The following is a 27,297-nucleotide window of genomic DNA, read 5'->3' as shown; positions in this document are numbered from 1 at the left end:
CCTCATGTTGCACCTGAGACATTGAGGTACTCATTGCTTTTAGGACTCCCCATTGGATTCATTGTTCCTATTGAATGTTTTTGTATAGACTTCTGTATATTCCATAATGCTTATACATATGCAAGTCGTCGTGTGTTCTTAAACCCTAGATTTGAGGCTGCTACTTAATGTTGTTTGTTTTCACACATTCATGAGTTTATATTGGGAATCTTGATTCTGTTCCATGGTCTAATTATCAGACCCTACACTGTATTAGTTTATACCGACTGTGACTTTATAAATATTGTTGTTCTCATGTAGGGTTTATTTTCCTAATTTTTGTTTATCAACATTTTAATTCCTCTTTGCTTTTCATTCTCCCTATAAGTTTTATTTTATTTTTTTATTTTTTTATTTATTCATTATAGAGGGGGGGGAGAGAGAGAGAGAGAGAGAGAGAGAGAGAGAGAAGGGGGAGGAGCAAGAAGCATCAACTCCCATATGTGCCTTGACCAGGGTTTTGAACCAGCAACCTCAGCATTTCCAGGTTGACGCTTTATCCACTGCGCTACCACAGGTCAGGCTCCCTATAAGTTTTAGGATTAACTTGCCACATTCCACAGAACAGCATGTTATTTTTTGTTGGCATTGCATTTAATTTGTAGATTATTTGGGGGAGAATTGAGATTGTTTTTCAATTTTGAGTTCATCCATTCATGAGCACTATCTGTCTCCACTTACTTTATATATTCTTGGTATGTATATTCTGTGATTTTACGCATCTTTTAAAATAATTCTTTCTAGGTACCTTATATCATTTATTGCTATTGTAAATTGTTTTATTTTCTGAATGACTTTAATGATTTATAGCAGTGCTTCTATCTTTTCTTATTTAGTTTGTATCCAGGCACTTTATAAAATTACTTTTAATTCTGTTAACTTTTAGATTCTATTACCTTCTCTGTGTAGACAACATATAATCTACCAATGAGGACAGTTTAACAATTTTTGTATCCAGACCTCGCTGGAAGGATCAGTGGATAAAGCATTGTTTCAGTGTGCTGAGGTTGTGGGTTTGATCCTGGTCAGGACACCTATAAGAAGCAATCAATAAATCCACAGCTAAATGGAATAATGAGTTGATGCTTCTCTCTCTCTCAAATCAATGAAAAAAAAAAAGATTTTTTTATATCCAAATTTGCCTGACACTATTATTTTATTTCATTAATTAGGATTATTAGTTAACATTGAATAAAAGTAGTTATAGAAGACATTTGTCTTTTTTCCTGATTTTAATGTTTTAGTGATAATTACAATTTTTCCTATAGTTTTTCACATTAAAATTATAAACTCAAAATATACTAAAAGGTATCAACTATAAACCTGCTGATCTCACAAAATTTCCAAACCCTAATGGTAGATACCATTAAGAATATGTTGTTTTTCCCTTCCTCAAAGTTTATATAGCTATATCTATCCCTATATACAGGGTGCGGCAAAAGTAGTTTACAATTATTTATATGGAAAACAATACAATAATTAATAAGTAATAATACAGGAATAAACTGTGTCCTAGCTGGTTATTTCAGTAAGTTAAGAGCATAGTCCTGAAACAACAAGGTTGTGGATTCAATCCCAGGTCAGGGCACACATGGGAAGTAGTAAATGAGTGCACAACTGAGTTCAACAACAATGAATGCTTCCCTTCACCTTCCCCTCTCTCTCCCTTCCTCTCTCTGTCTCTCAGAAAATAAAAAAGAAATGAAGCCCTGACTGGACAGTTCTGTCAATTGGAGTGGCATCTGGAGCCACTGGTTTGATTCCCCGGTCAGGACACATGCAGGAGCAACTCCATGTTTCTGTCTATTTCTCCCTGCCTCTCTCTCAAATAATAATAATAGTAATAATAATAACAATAATAAACTGTGTTTTGTGTACTCACAACTGTACACCTACTTTTGCCCCACATATTCACACACATTCACACATATTGTGCAAAATAAGTAGACTCTTTATATACATATTAATCTTCCTTTTCTTTTCTTCCTTTTCTTTTCTTTTCTTTTCTTTTCTTTTCTTTTCTTTTCTTTTCTTTTCTTTTCTTTTCTTTTCTTTTCTTTCTTTCTTTTTTTTTTAGAGGGAGAAAAGAGAGAGGCAGGAAGAGAGAGAGAGATGAGAAGCATCAACCTGTAGTTTCAGCACTTTAGTTGTTCATTGATTGATTCTCATATGTGCCTTGACCAGGGGCTCCAGCCAAGCCAGTGACCCCTTGCTCAAATCAGCAACCATGTCTATTGTCAAGCCATAGACATGACCCTACACTCAAGCTGGCGACCCTGTGCTCAAGCTGGTGATGCTCAAGTGACCTCGGGGCTTGAACCTGGGACCTCAGCATCTATTGTATTACCACTGGTAAGGCAACAGTATTTTCTTTAATACCAGTAAATATTCAGTCAGTTTTCAAAATTCTCTTTCTTTTTGTTTTCCCCATAGTGTTTCTTTGAGGCTGAATTCAAAGAAAATCTATAGTTAGACCAAATTAAATTATAGTTAATTGCTTAACTTCTTTTATGTTTCTATTAATTTATACGTTCCCTCTGTCTTTTTCCACATTGCCCTTGCAATTCATTTGTTGAAGAGAATGTGCTATAGAATTTTATATTGCTTGGATTTGCTAAATGCATCATGGTCTTTTGTTCTCTGTATGTCTTATAAATTGGTTAGGTCTAGAGCTAAACTGTCCAATAGAGTAGTCACATATGACTATTTTAAGCTGATTAGAGTTAAACCAAATTAAAATTTCAGTTCCTCAGTTGTATTCACCACATTTCAAGTGATTAATAATCACACATGGCTGGAGGCTACCATATGGAATAGCACAGATATCTAGCATTTTCATTATTCTACAAAGTTCTGTTGGACATCGGTTTGCTTGGATTTGGGTTCTTTTTGGCAAGAATATATTTCTGTGTTGTTGTGTTTATTCATCAGGAGATTTGTGATGTCTAGTTATCTTTTTATAATTTTTTTTTTTCCTGAAGCTGGAAACGGGGAGAGACAGTCAGACTCCCGCATGCGCCCGACCGGGATCTACCCGGCACGCCCACCAGGGAGCGATGCTCTGCTTCTCCAGGGTGTCGTCCTGTTGCGACCAGAGCCACTCTAGCACCTGAGGCAGAGGCCAAGGAGCCATCCCCAGCGCCCGGGCCATCTTTGCTCCAATGGAGCCTCGGCTGCGGGAGGGGAAGAGAGAGACAGAGAGGAAGGAGAGGGGGAGGGGTGGAGAAGCAGATAGACACTTCTCCTGTGTGCCCTGGCCGGGAATCGAACCTGGGACCTCTGCACGCCAGGCCGACGCTGTACCACTGAGCCAACCAGCCAGGGCCTCTTTTTATAATTTTAGCAGCCATTGATGATTATTACCCAGATGCATTATTTCACTAGGGTTTTAAAACTAGTGATGTTCCAATTCCTCAATTGTTAGCTGTGATACTTCAATAAAGAGAAATTATAGAGCTATGTAATTTGTAATTTTATTGGCATAAATGGTTCAGGTGCTCCCTTGTTGTTAATCTTTGCTGTTCCTTTGATCATTTCTGATATTGTTTGTGCCTTCCCTTTTTAAAATTACCTTCTTGGAGGATTGTATATCTTAATATTTATTTTATTATTATTTTTATTGTTATTATTATTTGTAGTTTTCTGAAGTTAGAAGCGGGGAGTCAGTCAGACTCCCGCATGCACCCAACCGGGGTCTACCCAGCACACCTACCAGGGGGTGATGCTCTGCCCACCTGGGCATTGCTCCATTGTAGCTGGAGCCATTCTAGCACCTGAGGCAGAGGCCTTGGAGCCATCCTCAGCACCTGGGCCAACTTTGTTCCAGTGGAGCCTGGGCTGCAGAAGGGAAAGAAAGAGCTAGAGAGAAAGGAGAGGGGGAAGGGTAGAGAAGCAGATGGATGCTTCTCCTGTGTGCCCTGACTGGCAATCGAACCTGGGACTTCCACACACCAGGCCGATGATCTACTGCTGAGCCAACTGGCCAAGACCTGTATATCTTAATATTTAAAAATAACTTTGGCTTAATCGATCATCTATTATATTTAACTTACCTTTTAAAATATCTTTATCATTTCCTTCTACTTTGTGAATAATATTTTTTCATCTTAAGTTGGATAATTAGCTCATTACTTTTTTTCTCTTCCTATATAAACACTTTTTATTTTCTGTTTTAATAATAAATTTTGAAAACAACTCTGCATAAAACTGGCTTTGGATTTTTATTAAGACATCATTTATGAGAGTACATAGTCAATTTAGTAACTACTTTATGTGTATTTGAAAATAATGGATATACTACTTGCTGGCTGTATGTATCTACATGTATTTTTTCAATAGTTAATTTTAATTCTCAACATCATCACTAATAGTTTACCTCTTGATTTACAATGTTGGACATAGATGTGTGAAAATCTCACTAGGATTTTGGATTGACAAAATATCATTATTCTATTAGGTTTTGTTTTTCATTTTTAAGGCTATATTATTTGCTGAACACAAGCTTTAGATGGTTACGTTATCATGGATTATTTCTTTTATTATTATGGTGTGTTGCTCTTTACCCCTTTAGATGATTTTGCCCTAAATTCTGCTTTTTCTGATACTGATATTATAACAGCCTTACTTTCAGTTATTATTTGCCTGTGATAGCTTTTCTAATTCTTTATATTTAGTCTTTCTTGCAGTGTTGTTTTAGATTTCTCTTTTTTAAGTCTCTCAGATTCTCTCCTAGTAGGTGCACTTATGAGTTTAACTTTATTGTGATTACATATGTATTTTGATTTATTTTTACCAAGTTACAATTTAATAAGTGAGTCCTAGTTACCATTTTCTTCTCCTTGGTTCTTTATTTCTCATTTCCTGATATGGTTCCATAAAACTTCCTCTAATTTCTTTTTCCCCATGCTTGATTGGAAGGCACGAATGATATTTCTAATGTTTTTCAGTGAGTGCTTTTAGTGTTTCAGGTCCTACATGTTATGTAACCATACCTTTTTATGAATAAAATTATAGTTATTTGATATGTTTACTTCACTCCTGACAATGAAGAGGACTTCCATGTGTCTCACCTACCCACCGTACAACCCCCCATCTTCTTGTTGCCGAAAGTTTTAACTTTATCCTATTTAACATAAAAAAATGGTTACTTTCTCAGTCCATTCATCAAATTTGCTGATACTTCATCAGGTTCTTTGTTGTTTCTTATATTCCCATGCTTTTTAAAAAAAAATCACCTGATTCACTTTTTATTTTACTGAAGTATTTCCTTTAATATTTTGCTTTTTGTTTGCCATCATATTTCTAGGTCATTTTCCCTTTACCTGAAAGAGAAATTTAAGAAATTATTACATGATATTTGATATATTCAATTAATACACACGTGCATGTATTGTAGGAGTAGCATATGGAGCCTCACAGTAAATTAATACCAGCTAATTCACCACAGGCATTTCCAGTGCAGTTCACTGTACCTGTGTATAACCCCTTACTTCTTCCCCAGAGGAAACCGCTAATTTGAATTTAGTGTTTCTCATTCTTTTGCCTTTAAAAACACACACATTGGGTTTCTCTAAGTAAGCTTAATGGACTTAGAGCTCCTTATATTTGAAATTCATAAAAATATTATCACATTGTAGTCTTTTGCGACTTGCTCTTTATTCTAAAATCATGTTTCTAAGATTTGTTAGTGTCTCCTGGAGCAACTACTTTTCTGTTGTAGCTGTGAATAATATTATATTACCTGTATATACGACAATATGTTTATCCATTCTTCCATTAGTGGACTTTTTTTCTTTTGCTATCAATAGTGGTACAGTTATGAACATTTCTTTTTTTATTTTGTTTTGTTTTGTATTTTTCCAAAGTGAGAAGCAGGGAGCAGCAGACAGACAGACTCCTGCATGTGCCCGACCAGGATCCACCTGGCATACCCACCAGGGGGCGATGCTCTGCCCATCTGGGCTGTTGCTCCACTGCAACTGGAGCCATTCTAGTGCCTGAGGCAGAGGCCATGGAGCCACCCTCAGTGCCTAGGTGAACTTTGCTCCCATAGAGCCTTGGCTGTGGGAGGGGAAGAGAGAGACAGATAAAAAGGAGAAGGGTAAGGGAGGAGAAGCAGATAGGTGCTTCTCTTGTGTTCCCTGGCTGGGAATCAAACCCAGGACTTCTACATTCTGGGCCGATGCTCTACTGCTATGAACATTCTTGTACATGTCAACTGATGCACACATTCAAGAGTTTCTCTGTAGGGCATTCACATTCACCTTGGAATGAAACTGCTGGGTTGTGGACTATGCCATTAGGCATCAAGCTCATAAAAACCATTAGCTTAAAGAACTTGGGTTCCAGCTGTCTGTGGCATAGACCCTCTTGTTGGTTGGCATTTCTGGTCTGTTTTAGGTATGAAGATGTTTATGACTTTTTGTCCTTGGAAATTCAAGTCTCTTTTAGTCTTTGCAATGTGTTTCAAATAATGGCATGTGTCACTTGTGAATTAAGGCACTGTCATGATGTGCAGTGAGGTTCATTTTCCTCGTACGTGTTTAGAGGTTAGTATGGAGACACTTTCTGGAATTATAAGGTTGCGTCCTTCATCTGGCGAAATAGCTAGAATTTTTTCAAACTGTCTTTTTTTCTGTAAGGAATAAAGAGAAGTAGCTCAACTATTCTGAGTGTAATATATATCATCGTTTTTCTGGGGATGATTTTGTTCCCAGGACATTTTCCAGTGTATGGTGATATTTTTGGTGTCCACAAACAGGAGGGGGTGAAAATACTACTTGTATCTAGTGTCTGGAGGTTATAAGGTTGCTAAAATTCCTACAGGATAATGAGCTCCTGCACATAATTCTTGTGCAGGACAGCCCTGCACAAGAATTAATTGGTCCAATATGTAATAGTGCTTTAGGGTAGGAAACCTCAATGGACATAACGGTGACCCATTATTGGTCTCTAAGTTCCAATATTAGTATTTGATGTAGTCAACATTTTTTGCTTTTTTTTTCTTCTGCCATATCTTAGGAAGTGTGCCTTTGGAATGTCTGGGTAATAAAGCTAATGAATGACATATAATTTCTATGAAGTGCTCAATTAGTGTGAAATGAAAGCTTATCATCAAGAAGTAACATGTGCTGATCGACATACCTGTAAATAAAATTTTGTTAAGTGTTGGTGGATGTTTCTCCTTTCCTGAGCCTCTCTAGGATTACGGCTCTTTCCAGTCATCTCAACTCTTAATCAGGAATGAGTGGGAGGCATTCCTATACACACCAGGAATAGTTGAGGGGGGATTTGGTTGATGAATTTCACTGAATTTGGGGAAAAGAATCAGCCATACCTCCCAGGACGTGACCAAAATCAGCTCACAATGGGGCTGTCCAATAAATGCTGATGAGCAGGAACTTCTCAAGTCTGATTGGTTTCCTTTCTGTTCCAGGTCTGTCCCAGTCAGCAACTGCTGAACCCTGAGTGTGAGCTCTGACAAAAGGAGTGGAGAAGGGGTAGGGGGATGAAAAGGCAGATAACAGCCGAATGTAATCAGCATTTTATTACTGTCCTCAGGAAGTAAGAATGGGGGGGGGGAAGTAGGTTGGAGCAAGGAAAGTTAATTATGTGAGGTTATTTGACAGGAAATTACTAAATACAAACATACAGAAGAAACACATTTTAAAGCAGGGTAGGAAGTCTCAAGTTACTTCACTGGGTGTATTCAAAACCCCAAAGCAAATTCTGAAAATAGCAGTTCAAACAAAAGCTATCTTATCTGATGAAAGTATTTCAAACACAAAGGAAAATTTATATATTAGACAGGCGATCTTAAAATAAACCAATTTTGTTGATAGCACAGCGAATTTAAATTGGGAAACCCCCCTCAGATGTCTGAATTTATCCTGTAAATGTTTTGAATTTATTTTGAATCTGGCATTTCAGTTCTGTAATGGTGTGTCTGTGTATATGTGTAACCCTGGAAAATTATGTGTATGTGAAATAAAATGAAAGTACTTAAGTGTAAGCTCCTTTTCAATATTTGAATTTTTTTTATAAGTTCAGTTCAGTATTAGTAGTATTTCCAGAAGAGTGTTCTATCAATAAAGCACAAAGAACTGAAAAAGTGGTGTCTAAAATATTTATTTACAGTGGTTGTATATTTTATATGTCTTCATTATTTTATAATTGATTAATATAGTATTAGTTGTCATTGCTTTATAACAGTTGGGAAAGTTTGCAGAATTTTTATAAATTAGCCAAATGTATTTGGTAGTGTTTTTTCTTGAAAAGACTAAGTGATTAAGGAGCAGGACTCTTCTTATCCTTAATTACTTCGGTTCTCAATGGGCTGCTGCTGAGTAGTCATTGCTAAAGACTTAGGAAAGTCGCTGTTAAGAATCCTGGACCTTTTAGTTAAGGCTGCCATCTCCACCCCCTTAAAAACATATACACATGTGTGTATTTATTTAATTATATTTATATATGGCTTTTCTAAGGAAAAGTGGAAGAACGTTTATTTTCTAGCTATCGTGGCATTCTCTAAGGATTTCTTTTTAATAGTTGAGATATTGAAGAGTCATGTCTTAGAAATAGAGCCTGGGTGAATGTAAAATTGCACAGTCTGTGGATAAAGTTACACATTCCAAGTTCAAAGAAAAAGCAATATTTTGAAAACATAAATGGAGCTCAAAGTCTGCATTCCTTTCAAAAGGCCAACACCTGTGGAAGGAATGTAGGTTGTTTCCACTTGACCTTCAACTGTGGAGTTGGGAGAGGTGCTTAGAGCACCACTCTATACAGCAAGGTCTCCTGGGGCAGCACCTATCCTGTCTGTTGTCAGAAAGGGGAAATATGGAAACAGTCAGGAATAGTCAGAGTGCCTGCTAACCCCTGCTTTGAAGAGCTTGCTTTGTATACCACAAAGTCCCATGGTGATGGATGAGTGGGTATAGATAATGTGAAATATTCCATAACCCTTCTAAACAATCAGACTTGCATTTTCCAAGTCCTGGGAAACCCGGGGCAGACAAGTATGAGTACACTTAGGCTGAGTCCTCCGCGAGTAGCAGTTGAAGATAAAGACATCATTGATGTTCCAGACAGATTCTCATCATGCATAAATCATTCTTTAGGATGGAATTAGGTGCTTTGAGTGGTCCTTCACTCCTTTAGGCTGCTCACATTAGTTCAGCAGTTTATGGTGGTGTCTGAAAGACTAAGTGCACAATTCAACCTTGGGAGAAGTTATACATAAAGCATTCATTTTGAGTACAGTTTTTATAAGTCCCTAATTTTTGGATGGGAAAGTATATTGGTCTGACTTGTTTGTTGTTTAATCATTAATTCTTTTTTTTTTTTTTATTTCTCCAAAGAGAAGTGGTAAGGCAGGGCAGACAGACAGACTCCCGCATGCGCCCAAACGGGATCCACCCCCATCCGGCATGCCCAGCACGGGGTGGTGCTCAGCCTCAGGGCATTCCCACTAGGAGGTGGTGCTCAGCCCCTCTGCAGCATTGCTTGCTGCAACTGGAGCCATTCTAGCATCTGAAGTGGAGGCCATGGAGCTGTCCTCAGTGCCTAGGTCAAGTTTGCTCCCATGGAGCCTTGGCTATGGGAGCGGAAGAGAGAGACAGAGAGAAAGGAGAATGGGAAGGGTGGAGAAGCAGATGGGCCCTTCTCCTGTATCCTGGCCAGGGATCTTCCAAACGCTGGGTGGACACTCTACTGCTGAGCCAACTGGCCAGGGCCTCATTAATTCTTTAGTTGTTTATTCAACAAATATATATTTTTTTTAAGAGATGCAGGAATTTTTTTTAATTTATTTTATTTTTTACGGAGACAGAGTGAGTCAGAGAGAGAGATAGACAGGGACAGACAGACAGGAACGGAGAGAGATGAGAAGCATCAATCATTAGTTTTTCATTGCGCGTTGCAACACCTTAATTGTTCATTGATTGCTTTCTCATATGTGCCTTGACCATGGGTCTTCAGCAGACTGAGTAACCCCTTGCTGGAGCCAGCGACCTTAGGTTCAATGTGGTGGGCTTTTTGCTCAAACCAGATGAGCCCGCACTCAAGCTGGCGACCTCGGGGTCTCGAACCTGGGTCTTCGGAATCCCAGTCTGACGCTCTATCCACTGCGCCACCGCCGGGTCAGGCTCAACAAATATTTCTTAATTGCCTTCTGTATATTAGAATCTGTTGTAATGGCTGGGAATACAATGTTGAGCCATAGCTGACATTGTTCCTTCTTTTTAGAATATATTGTTGACTATCACATAGTCATGCCTCCTCTACAGTTTAGTTTTGTGGTCTTGGGCAAGTGACATTTTCTCTCTACCTTAGTTTCTTAGTATAAATTAAATGTCCTGTCCCCACCCCTGGATGACACATAAGATCTTGTTCAGTGCTGATATTTTTGGATATATACTTTTGATGTTAAATATATTTATCCTCAGTACTTAGTGTGGTACTGTAGCAGGTGACTGAATATGCTGGTACCAAAGATATTGGTGTAATGGTTATATCCAGATCAGAATCACTGATTGGATTTCCATGTGAACTTTTACCTTTTCTGAGTTTATACCACTTTATGTATGTGTCAGTTGTATGGCTCACGCATGCATGCAGTTTCTTAAAATTCACCATTATTTTAAAGAGAAAGCATAGATTTCTACCAAGGCTGGAAACTTTTCAACCCAGGGCAGTTGAGTTGTGTTTAGCTCAAATTCAGTGCTAGCCGGCAAAACTGAGGTTGGGAAAGGGTTACTGACATTTGGAGCTTCCACAATTTAACATTATTGGTAATGTTGATGAGCTCAACCACTGATTATTATCACCTGATTTTGTAAATAAAGTTTTATTGGGATACTTTTTTACGTATTATCTATGGCTACTTTGGGGCTATGAAGTCACAATTGTGTAGATAGCATAGTTCGTGTGGCCTGTAAGACCAAAAATATTTAGTATTTTTAATAGAAAGTTTGCTGATGCCTGGATTATTGGATGTACTTTAAGGCCTCAAACTCTAGTTTGTAAGGTTGTGTGGGATCATAATGTACTTTCCCCCCAGGAAATCTAGTATATATGCTATTTTTGCAATATGCTTGTGAAAAATGAACCTTGTTAATTTGTAACTTTTTTGAGGTAGCAGAATTTCATAACTATATACCCCACAATTTTTACTCTTTTGGGGTAATTTTGTTTCTATGAGTTAAATCCATAGTGGCTTTGTCTACTATAAAAGTTGGGAACCCAAAATTATTACTAAAGCATTTTAAACTTTTTATTTATTGATTTTAGTGAGAGAGGAAGGGAGAGAAAGACAGACAGAAACATCAACTTGTTCCTAGATGTGCCCTGACTGGGGATTGAACCCACAACCTTTGTGAATTGAGATCATGCTGTAACCAACTGAGCTATTTGGCCAGGGCCCTAGAGCATTTTATTCTGTTAAATAATTGGTCCTATGGAGCCAGAAATCCTAGCTTTCTTTACATTTCAGCTGTGAGAAGCGATCAGACAAGATTTCAGAGGTGGGTGAGCACTTTGAGACTTGGTTATAATCTTCCCCTATAGTTTTCCTGTGTAGTTCCGGAGATTTGGGACTGATGTGTCTAGCCTCCAGGGGTGTTGACATCAAAATTAGAGAAAGCTGGCATCAGTCTAAACTTAAGACACTCATCCAGGAAGCTAGGCCCAAGGCAGTGAGCTTAAATATGCTATTATAAAACTAGAAATATTGAGCACTGTAAATGTCTGAGTGGCAGGTGAACGGTGAGGAGGAAAAACACAGGCTCTTTGGTATTTGAAGTGAACCCATGTAAAATTTGACTGAAGGCTTCATGTTTACAGCCATATTACTAAAATTCTTGGTTTATTTCATCTACATTTAATGAGTGCTTATTCAGTGGATAAAATGTCAACCTGGAACGCTGGGGTCACTAGTTCAAAGCTCTGGACTTACCTGGTCAGGGCACATATGGAAGTTGATGCTTCCTGCTCCTCCCTCTCCCCTCTTTCTCTCTCTCTCCTCTCTAAAATGAAGAAATAATTTTTTAAAAAATAACGAGCGCTTATTATATGTGAAACATTTCTGACCTCTAGGGGCTTACATTCTATTGGGAGTGACAGATAGGTTAAATACTCTCCTAAAAAAGTAATAAATGCCCCAATAAGGCATGCTCATGAACTGTAAGAGCATGGTGAGGAGGGTGATGGGCGCAGGGCCTTTCTGAGAGGGCTCCCAGAGAAGGGAAATGCTTTATTGTGACCCACCCCTAGGGATTTTCTTTCCTTTTTAAGGGAAATACAGTGGTTCCCCCATCCGTGGTTTTGCTTTTTTTTACTTTCTGCAATTTCTAGTGGCCAACGGTAGTTTGAAAATATGAAATTGAAAATTCCAGATATAAACAATTCTAAGTTTTAATTTATACACTGATCTGAATAGTGGGGTTCAATTTCCCTCCACCTCACTCCATCCTACCTGAGATGTGAACCACCCTTTGCTCAGTGTCTCCACGCTGTAGGGGCCCCTGCCTGGTAGGTAGGAGCTGTCTTGGTTATCAGATCGACTTTCTCTATGTCACAGTGTTTGCATCTAGGTAAACCTTATTTTACTTAATAATGCCCCAAAGTACAAGAGTAATGAAGCTAGCAATTTGGGTATGCCACAGAGAAGCCAGAAAGCATTTTCTTTAAGTGAAAAGGTGAGTATGGTGCAAGATGTTTTCAGAGAGAGACTTCATTCATATAACTTTGATTACAGTCCATTGTTATAGTGCCTTATTTTAATTAGTTATTGTTGTTCATCTCTTACTGTGGCTTATTTTTAAGTTAAACTTATCATAGGTTTGTATATATAGGAAAAAACACAGCCTCTATAGGATTCTGTATTCTCCTTGGATTCAGGCATTCACTGGGCATCTTGGAACTTGTCTCCTGAAGATAAAAGGGGATTAGTATGTGTGTGAAGCGTGTATACAGGTTTCTAAGGACAGATGTGGGGACAGAAGCTCAGGCAAAGGTCCTAGGGCTTCCCCACCCCACCAGTCCAACTTCACAATTTTTCCTTTGACCTGGTCCTTCCTGAGAGAGACACATACAAAGACTGGCTGTGTAAGACAAACAGCTTTCATCCTAAGAGTGAAGCAGGTGAAGTCACATAGTACTGTGAAACAGACCCACACGCAGCACCGTCAGCAGTGTGCCCGGTGGACCACCAGTCCGGGAGGTGACCTGCTCCTCAAAACGAGGCTTTCCTTGATGGGTACTGCTTCTTTGCCTGGCATTTCATAGGTGATTTTCCTTCTTTCCAGGAGATTTTATAATTAAATGAGATAAAGGCAGGAAATCTGTAATAAGTACTAACTTCCATGTATGCCAGATTTAAAAAAAAATATATGCATAAAAATAAATAACCCCAGTCCACAAACAGTCTGGTGGGAAGAGATCAAAGGGCAGCCACATGACTGGACTGGTGAAGGGCCCCTTTCCCAGGAGGTCTACATCCTGCCCCTCCAGAGTGGGGACAGGCAAAAGAGGAAGTGGATGCAGCGGCCTGAGCAAGGGCCCTTCTCAGGGATAAGGTCTCAGTTCAGGGCTTCAGGAGTGTGCCTGTGAGTATGGGAATGGCGAGCACACATCTGCTTGTGTTCATAAACAGGGCTTCAGGAGGCGCGGTGTTAAATTACCACTCCCACCCCTGCTAGCCAACCCCTTAATCCTGTAAAGATGTCAGGTCCAGATAGACCTTGGGTGGGGGGTCTGGGGGAGAGCCCTTTTCTGACAACCTCAGATCGAATGGCCAGAGTGCCTGGGCATTGGGTTGCAACAGGAATACCCTAATCTTGATTTCATTGTTTTTCCTCTCCCTAAAAGGGTGGGTTGGGTTTAGAGGTGGCTGGAGAATCTGCAGTGGAGTTGCTGACACCATGTAAGGAAAACCTGCAAGGCTGCTATTCCCATTTGGAGTGCTCAGCAGAAGGGCCCGCAAACAAGCCTGCCTCTGTTTTCTAATCCTTTCCGCTCCTGCTGGCTGACCACACAAGGCAGGCAGGCAGGCAGGCAGGCAGCTGCGTGGAGGGCTGTGCCACTCTGGGGAAGGGAGGCTGAGTGTCGGTGTTGTTCTGCTTTGAAATTATTACCTGTGAGTTCAAGCAGGCCAGGTGACTGCAGCCTGGGCTGAGGGGTGGAGCCCCCTCCCTGGCCAGGCTGTCAGCACTCTGAGCGTCCACGGCAGGGGGTTCATTCTTGTTCTCTGGCCTTTCAGTGCTCTGTAGATATACTTAGCCATGACATTGCTGGTTTGGGAATTTCCCTGGGATGGGCCAGGACTTGTTTTCCAAAATAACACCTTTCAAGGCATGCAGAGACTTAGAAATTAGATAATTGTGTGATATTTATAAAATGAATTACGTTGTGCTAACAAAGTCAGGGCAGCTGTTTCTGATGCTGAAGTAAATAACACCTTATGATTCATTAAGGTTGGGGGCAAAGAGCCTTTTTAAAAAGTTGCCTCTTTCCAGCTCAGTCTTTGCAAAAAATTTAGACAACTCACAAAGTAGGTAATACAGTTTCAAGTTAAAATGTTTATGTCTGGGTGCATGCATGGCATGGTTAAATTGTCCTATTTCACTCGTAAAACACTTAGTGAGCATTTAAAATATGCTTATACATGTATGCAGAGAGACATAAAGATAATACTTTACTGCTCCTGTCCTCCACACATGCTCAGCCTAGTGACAGAGACAGATGTATAAACAGATAATTGTAATAGAGTGAACTAAGTGCTAACAGAAGGATAAAAGGAAAGCTATAATGGCATGAGGGATATATCCACTTACAGTGCAAATGGAAAGGAGGAAACAGATTTATGGAAGAGGTGACATTTGAGCAGTATATGTTAGAAGAGGGAGGACTTTGAAAACAGAGAAGGGTGTGGTCTTTCAGCTCCTTTTATTCACTATCTTCCTCTTACCCCAGGGCCTTTGCACATTCATTTTCCCCATCTGGGAAGCTTCTGCATTCTCTCTTTCTTGGTTCAGTCCTTTAGATCCCAAATCTCTTGTTTATTTCTCGGGAAGCCTGACTTCTCTCCATCAAATCCTCTCTATTTATAAATGCTCAGTCATCAGTGCCTCTCCTTCTGAGCACCTATCAAAGCTGCACTTTTACATTATTTGCATGGTTATTTGAATATCTATTTCTCCCACTAAACAGACACAGTGTCTTTTTGTTCAACTTGGTTTCTTAACTAAAGAAATACTTGTTGAATGAATTAGATGAAGATGCATTCCAGTTGTAAAAATATGCATGCTTTTGGACAACAGCAAGTAGCTGGGAATGCTGGACCTTGGGGTATGTGAATTGTGACCACCAGTAACTTTGAAGATCTAACCTGTTCATGTGCTAGCTCACTTAATATTTTTTCAGGATAAAAATGCATAAACATCTGTATCTTAACTATTATGTTGTCAGTAACAGATGGGTTAAGTTGAAGTGTTAAACATATTAAAAACAAGTATGACATGTTAAAAATATTAAAAACATGTATTTTACATGTAGTTTTGGGGCTCACACAGATATACTTTTTAAAAACTGTGATTAAAGTGTAACATACATATAGAAAAATATACATGTACAATTGCACAGCTTGATGAATTGTGACAAAGTGAACTTACGTGTAACTCCCATGCAAGTCAAGAAACAGGGCTGCAGAGAATGGGACCAAGGGTGAGCTGAAGGGCGGGGGGCATGCCAGTTTTTCTTTTTTTCCCCCAAAGAGTCATTGACATCCATCTGTCTGTCTCCTCATTAGGAGCACTGTTTTCTTAGTGCCTTTTTTGGTGTGGAGCCTAGAGGCTGAGATTAGACCTCGTTTCCTCAGCATTCTTCAGGAAGCATGGCTGATTCACGAGCTTCCAGCATACAGGTGACTTTGGAACCACCTATAACACAGTTGTGCTGGGGTGCCAGGGTCTGAGTACTTGGTCTGTCACTCAGGAGCTGGGTGTTCTCTAGTCATTTTTAGTTAGTTTCTGTGTCTTGCTTTCCTAATTTTTTAGGTGGAGATAATACTTCAATTTTCCTAATAACAGAGTTATTGTGAGATTGATGCATTCATATATCTAAAGTGCTTACAACACAGCCTAGCTGGTATATATTTAACACTCAAAAAGAAAGACTCTCTAGTTAAGACCTACTTGTTTTTGTCTTATAGCGATGTAGGTATCTCAAATGGGCTATCACTATTAATATGAGGACTTTTGAGAGGCAAGATCAAAAGAGACACAATAACATAAGTTTGGTGGAGAAGAAAGGGTTTACAAAGGGACAGCTGCCTTTGTAAACTATACTAAAACAGGACCTGGTTTTCTAGCTAGGACTTTGTATATAAAAATGATGGAGTAATAGCTATGGGTGGAAACTATCTCAGGATGAAACAGGAAGAATGCAGATTGAAAGGGAATATCAATTTGATCTTCAAGGTTATAAGCTAACATTTGTGTTGGTGGTTGGGGAAGGGATGGCACAGGAGACTGTGAGAATGGAGAAGGTAATGAGAATGATCTGGGAAGAACCACCTCAATTCCTAAAAGAAATAGCAGGGAAAAGAGATGAATATTTATGACTCATGTGTCTAAACTAAGTGCAGAATATGGCTTAGAGTGTAAGAGAACTTGAAATTAATGTACAGTGATAAAGTCAATTGTCTAGGAAGCAGTGAAGTAGAGGGGTACTGGTTCTTGGATAAGGTCATGGAAAGAGGTGGGAGATAGAAAGAAAGAAGACACGCATGTATGTATGTTTGAACAAACATATCTTTCTACCATATCAGGTTACTGTGTTCAGAGATTTCCATTTTTTATTTAGTTCTATTCTGAAGACAGTCCTCAGTCTTCATTAGCCTCATTTTGCAGATAACAAAACCAAGACTGAGAAAGTTAACTACCTGGGCAACATGTTAAATACTAACTGGGGATTAGACCTACAGTGAATTTCAGCCCAGGAGTCCTGCTATTCTACTATATTGATTCTCTTTTATTTATTAAGGAGATATTCAGTTGTATTTAAAAAACAACCATTAAACTTATAGATAGAAACACTGAGAATAGCATGTGGGGAAAAATAAAAAGGCAAGAGGAGTAAGAACTGATAATAGCATGATCATAAACTGAAGAATGCCAAGTCAGATGGAGTTTTTGTATGATGTTTTCTAAGCTTGAGTTACAAAATTAACATAGTAAAGTGACACGAGGGAGGTGAGACATAATATGTCCAGACCTTTGCAATGAATCTCTTTTTTGTTAGAACAGCATGGGGTAAAATCGCGACTTGCTTTTCTAACAGTATTATCCCTAGAATGTTAAGTAAATAACCAAAGAACCTAGAGTGCAACGTTTAAGTTAACAAATAAAGAAAATTCAAAATTGTTTTGGGTTGCAGAAACCTGGGTAAAAGTAACATTATTTCATAGCTCAGAACACAGGGGAAAAAAGAGTTATTAAAAGTTTTAGCTATATACATAATATATGACAAATGGATAAGAGATTTTTTGGTTGAATGCCAGTTATTGTGTGTAGCTGTTCCTTGTAATGTCTGTTGTGAAATCTTTTGTCTTTTTAAGAGTATGTCTAGGATGAGATAAAAAAGTTTCTGTGGGTGTTTAGATGGGAGGATGGCTTCCTATGTGCAAAGTCGGCCCTAGCTTTTAGGAGCAAGATTCAACCTGAGGAAGACACTTGAAGTATATTAAAAGCTTTTTTTATTGGTTAGAAGATCAAGGTATTTTGTTAATATTTCAAGTCAAGGCTTCCCCACCCAATGCTTATGCAGTTTATTTAAAAATTTTTTTTCAATTTTCAAAATTTTTTTTTTGATTTTTGAAAGAGAGAGAGAGGAGGGGAGAAAGAGAGAAGCATCCATTCATTGTTCTACTTAGTTGTTCCATTTTAGTTGTGCACTAATTGGTTACTTCTCATATGAGCCCTGAGTGGGGATTGAACCCACAACCTTGGCTCACTGCAGGATGATACTCTATGCACTGAGCCACCTGGCCAGGGCCTATTTTTAAAAACTTAAATGAAGGATTTTCTATTTGCTTTTACTAAATTTTGTTATGTAAGCTGGGGCTCATTGCTCTCTCATTAAAATATCAGTCACTGGATATTTATGTAAAGGATCTGTGCTAAATGATGTAGAGAGATCATTGGTGCAAGAGTCTTGAGATTGTGGTATAGTGATAAGTTAAAAAACAAAACAAAAACAAACACTAAATAGTCATCATGGTTGGTCTTGGCATTCTTCCTGTTAGAAGAGGGATAAGATCTATTCAATTGTGTGCAGTCAGGAACAATAAGCAGATAACCTCTATCCTGGAAGACAATGGGTATACTCTGTCTTCCCACCCTAGAAACTAACACAGTGCCTCTTACAAAATCCACAAAAATAGACACATAATAGGTGCTCAGGATTGTTAGGGGAACTTAAAATAGGTCTGGAGGGAAGGACCAAGATTTTGTTGGTTTGGAAATGATGGGATGGGAATGTAAGATGTTCTAAGGGAAAGTGCAGGTAAATATAGGGCTCCAAATTGTAGAGCATTTCAGTAAAAGTGAACTGATCAATTTTGTAGTATACAGGGGCCTACTTTTGAATTTCAAATAAGATTTGTAATTTCATATTTCTGTGTTTATTTACATTTTGCGTTATTTAAGGCATGGAAGTAACTATTGAAAAGGACAGATCAAGCAGAAACTCAAGATCCTTTTCAATCTTTAAATCTTTAATCTGATATTTTCAGATGTACTTAAATACTCATTGGGAAAAATTGTATACCAAGCTTTCATCTGGGATTATTTTCCTTCTGCCTAAGAGCTCCCTTTAGAATTTCATTAGTTCAGGTGTTCTGGTGATAAGATCCCTAAGATTTTATTTATAGGACTGTATTTTTGAAGTATATTTTCACTGGTTACAGAATTCTTGGAAGTTATTTTCTTTCAGTGCATTGGAGATATGATTTCTGATATCATGTCTTCTGGTTTACCATGACCATGTTGGGAGTCTGTCAGTCTTATTTTTGTCATTTGAAAATACTCTGTCTCTCCCCCAAGAAACCCCCACCTACCACAGCTTTAATAATATTCACTTTGTCTTTGTGCTCCACCAGTTTTGAGGTTTCATTTAGTCTTTGGTTTTCAGCAATTTTATTCTAATGGTCTAGGTGTGAATTTCCTTGGATTTACCTAACTGAGGATTTGTAGCACATCTTGAATCTGTGACTTGATGTTTTAAAATTAATTTTGGAAAAATTCTCAGCCATTATTACTTCAGATATTGCTTTTACCCCCTTCTCTACTCAGTTCTTCTGGGATTCTGATTATATATAATATATATAATATATTATATAAAGTATGTATATGTATTATGTATAATTAGAATATATAATACATAATTAGAATATATATTATATATAATTAGAATATATATATATAATTTCATATGTGCTTTTCCTTTTTCTCTGCTTTAATCTGAATATCTCTTCATGGTATAGCCTCTAGTGATATTGATGCAGCTTCTCTGCTACAAGCAGAGTTTCAACTATTCCAAAGGTGGCCTTTGTTCTTTCTGAGGTTGCTAAATATCTGGTTTATTAAGTTTATTCTTTTGGTTCAGCCCTTTGGAATCCCAACTGATGATCTGGGCTGTTACCAGGAGCCCTTTCCTTTAGCAGGCCATGATCTTTGATTTTTGCCTGCCCACCTCTGTGAGACTGTGCAACTTCTTAGTCTTTTGACTGCTTATGGTAGAATCTACCAAATGTTAAAGAAGATGCAGGTGTCACGCCCCCTTTTCTTCAAGTCATGGCCCATCAAATCTTTGTGCTTTCATAGTCCTCTAATGCTTTCAGAGGCTATGCTAATAAGTTTCCTCTGGTTATTTAGTTCTGTGTTGGCAAGGTTGGTCATCTAATCTAATTCATGATATTGAAGTAGAAGTTGAAGTACTTCTTTAAGGTGGTCTAATCCTAAGTGTTTGAAACCTTGATACTATGTTCCAATAATTTCAAATGCTGACATGGCGTCAACGTGGCTGTCCTTGGCTATCAGAAGTTTTTGATCAAGTTATTGGCATTTTTTTTCTATGGCCATAGTAAACACATCACAATGTCATATGTTTGCATTTAAAGGTAAAGTATGTAAATTTTAGTTGTTTAATCTCATTTAACCTTCACAACAGCCACATGGCATCAAACATTAAAATTAAGGCCTCCATGGAGACTTAACTGCAATTGTAATTAGTGAATAAATTTGGTCTATGTTAATTTATCTCTCTCTTTAGTGAAGTGAATATTCTAGAAAATAGGGATGGGGAAAAGTGAGTATTTGAGAAGAATTTAGAACATTAGACTTTTACAGGACTTGGTGACCAACTGATTGTGGAATGAGATGAGAATGATTGTTTTTCTTGGATAAACTGAGAGGAAGGTGGTTCTCCTTTAAAGAAAGGGATGGTATTATGAGGAGAGTTAAAGTTTGGCAGGGTCGAGAATGAATAAATAAAATTAGTACTGAATTGTGCTTTCAGAAGGGGGGAGTTACTGTGGCAGACTGAAATGGTTGTTGGGCATTTTAAGGATGAGGAGGGGAGAAGAGAAAGAGGCAAGGCAGTGTTAGGGTAGCCTAAAGTAGGGGCAGCTCTTTCCTCCTCCTCTCTCCCCCCAACTTCTTCTCTTTATCTAGGGCTTACAAAATGCCTGGCACTGTGATCTGTTTGTATACGCATTCCTATTTAATCTTGAACCCTATAAGATAATTATATTGTTGTCCCACTTTATAGCTTTGTCTATATGTCAGGTGATGAAAGGTCAAGCTGTGTGATACATGAAGTTCATGATGAGATGGATGCTTAGAGCTCAGTGAGTAGGTGCTTTAGCATTTCAACCTGAACACAATTGGCCAAGCAAAGTGCATTGTTTTGGAAGCTGCGGTCAAGGATGGATGAGAGATTGGTTGGGAGGTAGGGTACAGGGAACAGTTGGGGCTACTTCAACAGGCACCTTGTACAATAAGTCCTCTGCTGAGTCAGTCCAGCAGGAAAAGATGGGGCTGGTGTGAGATTTCAAGCTAAGAAAGTCCCGACTTGGTAACTGTGAAGATGTGAAAGGGGAAGGAGAAGAATGTCTTAAGGAAGGTTTCAAGCCTGGGGACAGGAGTTCCCTCTGACTGCTCTTTCTTGCTTCTGCCCTTGGTGCATTCCTAACTCTCCTAACTCATCAGGTGAATGCCTCCTTTCTTTGAAGACTCCATTCAAATGCCTGCTCTCGGGCAAACCTTTCCTGCCACCTTCACCGCCCCCCCTTCCACACTAGGGCAGCTCCTCCCTCCTGTTGCAGCTCTCCCTGAAAGACATACTTCCAGTAGAGTAATGTAATTCTCTCTTTTTGCCCCCTCTCCTTGTCTTTCTTTTTCTTTGTTCTGTAAAACAACCCCCAAAACAACAAAACTTTTTTTTTGAATATGTAGTGGTGGGAAAAACTAAGTTAATAATATAAATGATACAATAATTAATGAAGAATAATACAAGAATAAACTGCATTTTATGTACTCACAACTGTAAACCTATTTTTGCCTATCCATGGTATTTACCGAGCACCACATTGGGCTTTTGGGTTCATTTTTTTAAGATTTTATTGCTGTTATATAATACTATGTGTGTGATATGCATTACATACTGAATAAATTAATAAACAAATGGAAATCATGGTGCAAATTGAAGAACTAGGTATAAATGAACAAAGTTCACACCAACATAAAATGGAAGGTGACTGTCATTGATAGGATTATCAAGTGTTGATTCTCCATTTTGTCTTTTTACAAAATAAATTCTATAGGGGTTTCATTATATTTCATTTGTCACTGTTCCATAGAATAGTGGTCAGCTTTACAAACTGTATATTTTGAGACAATAATAAGACAGAGAAAAATGACAAAACATGCTATTTCATACTATTATTTATGGGTTCTTGTTCTTTTGTCAACTTCCATTTACTTTGACAATCAAGTGTACCACTTTCTGTCCCAATATTTGCTTGATAAGGTTCTGCTTGGTAAAGGTTCTGATAAACTATAGAATGCCCCAATATTAGATAGTAGAAGGGGAGAAGGAAAGGAGACACTTTACAAAACGACTCATTTGCTCCATGGGATTGAATTTAATAGAGTCCCAGGAAATGAGTGCCAGTTTTGGGAAGTAGACAAAAATGGAATTGCACAGAGAATGGTGTTTAAGAGAGGAGCTGTGGAGTGAAGGTGTAACAGAATCCATTTAATTTATATCTAGATTGAGAAGTTTTATATTAGGAAAGAAATGCCAATAGAAACAACTTGCCACCTCATCTGAAATCCAGCATTGTGTGCTCAAATGTTATGGCCCTGTGCTCATTAGCAGCAGTCAAACCTTCCCAGCAGGCTCATCTTGTGGTAGGGAACTTACACTGTTTTTTTGCATCTCTTGAAGGAGAGTCTCTCCTGGCTCTGTGTTTAGTTATTTTACTATCTCTAATAATGCAAGAAGGTTAGTTAGTGTGTGCTCAATAATTTTTAAGGTCCTGGGATTAGACTGGAATTGATTTTAACTGTAATTTGTCCAGTGACAAGTACACTGTTGAAGAAAAATAAATATTGGCTATAATTCTTATTGGTTCATGACCAATAGTAAATCAAAGCTGTGAAAAGATTTTAAGTAGCTCTTCCCAACCCCTGGGACTCATAGCTTTCTGTTATCATTTGACCAAAGGTAGTAGGTAGCTGGACACAAGTGCTACCCTGGGGTGGGGAGCGTAAGGGAACTTAACTTGCCCTTCTAACTTTCAAATGTAATCTTGCTATAAGACTAGGAAGAGCAGATTTTTCAGGTTAAATCTCTCCTTTTCCCTCAACAGGGGCTCCAAATTTTGGATTTAATGGATGAATAGGTAACCTTAGTGAGAGATTTGAGACTACAGTACATAAAAATATGTCAATAGTTCAGGATGACTGATAGCTCCTCTTGTAACCAAAACCCCACCTATAATTTTTTATAGTTCTGAAGCATAAGCCATCTTGAACAGATAATCAGTTCTATTGCACAGTCACTTCTGTTTTCCATGGAAGCCCACTTTCTCTCCCCTAGCAGGACTATAAAAAAATAATAACTTACATAATCTAAATTATCAAAACTTCTGAAATATTGGGCCACTGTAATACTAGTTGCCTGTATCTTTGCTCCTAACTTTGCCCCTTTCTTACATTATGAGTTAAAGAACAATGCAACCATTTATGCAGCTATATTACAGGTCAGGGAGAACTTCAATGATGTGTTCATCTGTATACATGCAAATACACACATGAAGACTTCAGTCAACGTATTATTTTGTATGCATTTTTTACTAGAATTTTGGTCTTTAAAGGATTAGAAAAAAATTAATTTTTCTTCTTAAAAGAAGTATCAGGTTGCACTGAAACAACAGCCTATCTAGAGCAGAATTTAATTTTTCTTAGCTACTTTCTGCATTTCATTGGATTAAAAGTTGTTAGAGTTTGAATTTGAAATCTGAATTTTATGAGGTGTTCACCAAAAATATGCTTGTGAATTAACGTTTTTGATTAAAGCAGACTTAACATACAGGTAAAAGGCTCATCTATTTTTTCTCATTCATTAAAATGTCATTAAACTGTAGAATTAGCAGTATAGAATTACTTATTTCTTCAGTATGGTATACACAGTGCCATGTTTGCCATTAAAATATTTAATGGTATTTAAATACAAATGAAATTCTTCATTTATCTTACAAATATTTATTGAGCTTTGAATAGGTGACAGGCACAGGTTTTTAGTGATAGGACTGGGAATACAGTATTGGACAGAACAGGTAAGTTCCTGTCCTAGGAGAAGGTAGTTTATCAGGGTATAATAACTTTAAGTAAAAATTTTCTTAGTAGCAGTAGGGCACTAACAAATAATGATTTTAAAAGAATCACTAAACCTCAGAATTTCACAAAGAAGGAAAAAATCAATAATAAATGATTTTGGCTTGTTACTCATAAAACGTTTTGTTTGTATCCGGATTTCAACTTGAGACTTAGTTGTTACTACTTAAACTCAGGTCCTTTGTAGTGGAGAGCAATGTATTATCCATTGGGTTGTGACCTTTCCAGTTTCTAGCAGACAGCTTAGATACCAGAGAGCTGTCATACTTAGACTTTTTATTTTTTTTAAATGAAATCTAAGTGGAAAGGCAACTTGGGGATACTTAAAAATATATATATATATATTTTTAATGTTAACTGGTTCCTAAAAAGATCCTTCAATGGCCTGACAAAGTGTTACCTGGTTCTCAACTCCAGTCCCTGTTTTCAGGGGCCATGCTAGCCAAAAGCAGCAGTTCTCAAGGTTTGGTTCACAGGCCCTGAGGTCCCGTGACATTTTTAGAGGATCTCCAAGGTCAAATCTATATTTATAATAATACTAAGATGTTATTTGCCTTTTCATCTTACTTCTTTCACAAGTGTACCATTGAAGTTTTTCAGTGTACATTTGGAAACTCTGCTTAATTCAGTGAATCATTATCTTCTAAATGACCAATGATTGCTCTTACAAAATTGCATGTGGGTAAAGATCAAATGCTAAATAGGGCAATGGATTTGAATGTATCAGAGTATGAAAATTTCACTGATGTGGGTGTAGAGCCCTATAAAAACTATAGTTGAGTTTTGGTATAGTATCATGGAAAAAATATACAAAATTATCTGGAAAGGCTATAATGTTATATTCCTCTGTTTCCAACTACATAGCTATGTATGAATGGGATTTATTTATGTACGTAAACCAAAATATCACAACAGATTGAATGCAGCAGATAGGAGACTCCAGCTGTCTTCTACTAAGCTAGGCATGAAAATATTTGCAACAATGTAAAATAATGTCATTCTCACTACATATTTGGGAAAACATAAGCATTGTTTATAAAAAGTTATCATTTGTTAATGCCAGTGAGTTTTTAGAGTACTTTTTAATGAATTAATATTAAATAATTATTAGTTTTAAGTTTTGACATAGTAATATTGATAAATGTAACCTACATCTAAGAAAGAGAAAATGCTCTTTAGAGTCCACAGTAATTGTTAAGATTAATGAAGAAGTCTTGATATTAACTAGCTTTAGAACCACTGATCTGAAGAAATGTGTTAGCAAATGCACCTTCAGAAAATAATGTTAAGTGAAGACATGAGAATTCACAGCGGTTGCATTTCCTGGGATCCAGGATCAGCTATGAATTCTCATTTGAAGCAGCTTCAGGAAGTTTAGATGGAATCTTCTTAATGGTTTAGGGCTTCCCATTCTGTGTGCAATGACAGAGGAAGACAAAGAAGCTGGTACAGTAATTTAGTCAATAGAGTCCATTTTTAATCTCCAATCTCCTATGTCCCAAAGTCATAAAAATCCTCTAGGACCATTTAAGGGTTTCAAACTACAGGTACTGAAGACAGAACCTTTTCCAAGGCTGGCATGACATTTATTCTTGGAGATGCAGTTTGCAGCTCCAAATGCTAAAAGAAAATCAAAACTGCTTATCTGAAACATCTTCATCATCCGTTTAGAAATGAGAAACTCTGCCTACGCCACTTCCATCCCTGCAGGAAGCTACGCCCAGCTGCCTTCTCAGTCTGGACTCATTGTCAAGGTCACCAATGTAATTTTTTTTTCAAGTTTCAGTGTCCTTAGTATTCTCAGAGATAATAGCACCAAGCCCATCAGTCATCATTTCCTCATCCTCAATTTTCTTTTTTGGCTTCCTGCAATTTTAATCCCAAGCCTCTGCAATTCCTTTCCATGGAGGCTTAAGTGGCCCCATTTACAACCAATTTTCTACTAATACTTGATGCATTCTTTTAAAAATAAACCCAACTTCCTTGCTCAGCAGGCTTTGTACCTTTGGACCTAATACATTCAGAGACCCAATAGTGGGCTTTACACTAATGTTTTTTGTTTCAGGATTTTTACAGAAAAATAGATCTTTAGAAATGCGAGGTAGATGTTTGCTCCTGATGGGCTAATTTAAGAATCTGGTGCAGCCATTAATCAAGGGAAAGAAATTACTCTTTCATCTGAGTTGCACATTGCCCCAGTCTTACGAAGGGAGAGTGGGAGAGGGAATAAAGATAGGGAGATGTGTAAAAAAATCTTACATTTTCCTGGTTGCCTTATCTCAGGCCCCTTCTGTAAGCTGATCCAGCTCATGTCAGCCTGACACATGAACCATGCAAAGCTTCTTTTTAAAGAGATTTTAATTCCTGCTTGACAGGCTAGGCTGAAGTCTGTGAGCGACAATAGGTGTTTTTATTTTCTTTCTTTTTTCTTTTAAATGAGAGTGAGAGCCATAGTGCACCTGGTATTTCATTGAACACTTGACATATTTTCTATCTTTTTTTCTTCTTGAAGAAGAAAAAAAGCAGTGAAAAAAAAAAAGCTAAGCTTTAAGTAATAAAACAGCTTAGTTTGCCAGGAGTCACGTACTGGGGAAAGCGAGCCACCATTTTGGGCCTGAAGACTGTTTCTGTCCCTAATCCTCTGTAAATCTTTTAAGGATTTTATCGTTTTTGCTGCCTTTCCATAAAATCATCACATTTCTTTAATTTTTTTTGTGTTTGTTTACCCTCGTCTGAAATTTCATCCTTCACTAGCACTGTGTGGTAAAGGGTCAGAGTGTCGCAACACATAAATAAATGACATCTTCCAACCCACGCTATTTGGGTAAAAAGATCAGGTCCGATGTCCTGGTTGTGTGTGGGGGGGCTAGAAACTGGGGTCAGTCCTTAAGGATTGTGTGCAGCCAGACCCAAAGAACAATGAAGTGATATGGGAGTTGCCTAAATGTCCTCCTCTTGCAACTATAAAATGAGCTCTGTATTATTTATGACCTGAGCACATTTCAAACAGCTTTCCATTCTCACTGGTAGTCTGCATGGCAAGCGCCCTGAAGTCTGGAAGTAATGACGGTGGCTCTGATAACGGAGATGGTGATGGCGGTGCTGTGACAAGGGTGGTGGCAATGGAGGAGCTGTCGTTTATTAACTGAGCACTGGTGCCAGGCTCCATATTCAGCCCTTTACATACTTTCTCCTCACTTAATTTATTCAATACATACCAGCTCTGAGGACTTGGGGCTGTCATCTCAACAGTACAGAGAAGAAACAGGAAGTGAGGACACCAAAAGTTGGTGTGACCCGC

At 38.1% G+C, this 27,297-nt stretch overlaps 1 long non-coding RNA gene across 1 annotated transcript in view; it reads left to right on the top strand.

The window, feature by feature from the left end:
• Positions 1 to 27,297, top strand: part of LOC136330831 (uncharacterized) — a 508,264-nt gene that overhangs the window by 271,678 nt on the left and 209,289 nt on the right. Inside the window, exon 5 of the long non-coding RNA XR_010730391.1 lies at positions 2,224 to 2,391. This is a non-coding gene — a long non-coding RNA (uncharacterized lncRNA). The remainder of the gene's footprint in view (positions 1 to 2,223; positions 2,392 to 27,297) is intronic.

The sequence above is a fragment of the Saccopteryx bilineata genome, chromosome 3 (genome assembly GCF_036850765.1).
Source record: "Saccopteryx bilineata isolate mSacBil1 chromosome 3, mSacBil1_pri_phased_curated, whole genome shotgun sequence".
NCBI lineage: Eukaryota > Metazoa > Chordata > Mammalia > Chiroptera > Emballonuridae > Saccopteryx > Saccopteryx bilineata.
This window is presented reverse-complemented; position numbering and strand designations above follow the sequence as displayed.